At 57.1% G+C, this 2371-nt stretch overlaps 1 protein-coding gene across 1 annotated transcript in view; it reads left to right on the forward strand.

Annotated features, from left to right (window-relative positions):
• The window catches only part of MNT (MAX network transcriptional repressor), a 17232-nt gene that overhangs the window by 8400 nt on the left and 6461 nt on the right, over positions 1-2371 (forward strand).

The raw sequence follows: 2371 nt of genomic DNA on the forward strand, positions 1-2371 counted from the left end.
TAAAAAGCCCTTCCCAGGCGGCCGTATTGGCTGTGTGCCCTCCGTTGGGGCATGGGCCTTCAGAAGGGGGGGGGGGAGGAGCACCCGTCAGATAAGACTGTTGCCATGACGGCCCGAGTTTCGGTTTCCTTGGAAACCGGCCGTAGGTTCGCGTGCCGGGAAGGAGGCTGTGGGGGTGGGGCGGGCCGCCACGCACGGCTGCAGCGGAGACGGAGTCGGCGTCGGCCGTTGGGGGAGTGGGAGGGCCTAGGGCTGCCTGCCCGCGCGGGGCGGGGGCGGAGGCGCCGCGGGTCTCCCTGTCGGCGGGCTCGGGAAGCCTGAGGGCTGGGCTAGAAGCCAGCGGGGGAGCACCCCCTCCCTCGGCCTCGGCCGCGGGGTCACAGAACTGAGATAACCGCTGCCTGACTCGCTGAAGGGCGGACGCACTGCCTCTCGACTGCTCCCAGCCGGCTGCCTCCCACCAGCGGGCGCCCTTCCGCCCGCCCTCCGGCCGAGGGGGCGGGGCTGGGGCGCTTCCCAGCGCCCGGGAAGGGCGGGGCCGGGCCCGCGGATTGGTCGGGCCGGGTGGGGGCGGAGCTCCTGAGCGCGCGGAGGTGGGGTGCGGCCACCGGGGTGACACAGCAAAGCCGGGTCCGCGTGGGTGCGCGCGTGCTCCTGGCGGGGCGGGGCGCGGCGCGGCGCGGCGCCTGCGTCCGGAAGGGCTCGGGAGGGGGAGGGAAGCGGCGGGCCGTGGTTTTAGCACCGTACCCCGGAGGCTTGTTTCTGGGATGTTTGCAGAATTTGGGCTTGAATGTAAGCTACTGGTCTTTCAGCCATGTAGCCTGGGAGCACATCCCTGTTCAAATGCTGTGTGTGTGTGTGCATACGTTTCTTCTCCTGTACTCTGGTGACGCTAAATAGGAAAAAAGTGTCTTCATCATGGGAATGTTAGGAGGATTGGCCTTCTATAAGTATTAACTTAATAGCAATTACTGAGAAATGGGAATGTTCCTCTGTATAAACACATACTTAGGGAACGCAGTCTTGCTGGCATGACGTGTGGGTTGAAAGTACATCGTAGAGATTCAGTGGAACCAGCAAAATCGGGATATTTGCTTGGGCTGAATCGGAAGCAATTGGGTGCAGGCTGTCCATAGAGATACTTGTCCCGGGGCTGGCAGTGGGAGCAGAAACTTACAAGGCTGTCTAAACCCTCAACTTCACTCTTATTTATTCATTCAAGCACTTACGGACAGTCCTGTGTCTGATTCTGAGGATAAAGCAGGGAGCAAAGAAAAAAGTATGGGTCTCTGTCCTCCTGGGTTTGGTCTTGTGTTAGGTTATAAACAAATAAACCAGAGGACGGTGCCGGAGGGCGTAATAAGGACAGGATTGCAGGATTTGTTCTGGGTGGGGAGCTGTTGCTGAGGACAGAGCATTTGACTTGGGCCCTGAAGGTCTCAGGCTGACCTAAGCAAAGCAGAGGGCAGAGAGCACAACAGGCCGAAGTTTCTCCAGCAAGAGGACTGCCATGCAGAGATGGGAGGCAGCAGGGCGCGCGATGGGAGCTGAAAGAGAAAACCGGAGAGGCCACGTAGGTAGGCCGTGTACACCGAGGGCGTTGGTGGTGTGTGAGGCAGGAAGCTGTGGGAAGATTAGTCCCCGGCCAGACCCGGAGTAGCTTGGAGGTGCTAAAGTATTTGAAAAATGACAGTTAAGTGGACAGAGACAGGAAGAGGAGGAGTAGGCAGGCCCCAAACCACATATCCAGGTAGTCTTAGAAACATCAATGATGAGAAAGAATAGATCAGTTGCCTCCTGCACGCCCCCTACTGGGGATCGAGCCCACAACCCAGGCATGTGCCCTGACCAGGAATCCAAACCTGTGACCTCCTGGTTCACGGGTTGAGGCTCAACCACTGAGCAACACCAGCTGGACACACACTGCTTCATTTTAAACCCATTTCCTTTCTATCTCTCTCTCCCTCTCTCTCTGAAGTCAATTTAAAAAATATTAAAATGAAGCAGACTAAAGTTATACCCTGGGGAAACTTTCAGGGGCTTCTAGGCCTGTGGGGAACTGGGCTGGGTAAGAAAAGGAGGGGTGGGCCCCTGATCTCTCTCCCTGCGCCAGAAGTCTACCTCTCCTGCTAGCACAGTGGTTCTCAACCTTCTGGCCCTTTAAATACAGTTCCTCATGTTGTGACCCAACCATCAAATTATTTCCGTTGCTACTTCATAACCGTAATGTTGCTACTGTTATGAATCGTAATGTAAATATCTGATATGCAGGATGGTCTTAGGCGACCCCTGTGAAAGGATCGTTTGACCGCCAAAGGGGTCGCGACCCACAGGTTGAGAACCGCTGTGCTAGCAGGTAGAGTTCAGGATG

This window comes from Myotis lucifugus, unplaced genomic scaffold (genome assembly GCF_000147115.1).
Source record: "Myotis lucifugus unplaced genomic scaffold, Myoluc2.0 scaffold_262, whole genome shotgun sequence".
NCBI classification, from domain to species: domain Eukaryota; kingdom Metazoa; phylum Chordata; class Mammalia; order Chiroptera; family Vespertilionidae; genus Myotis; species Myotis lucifugus.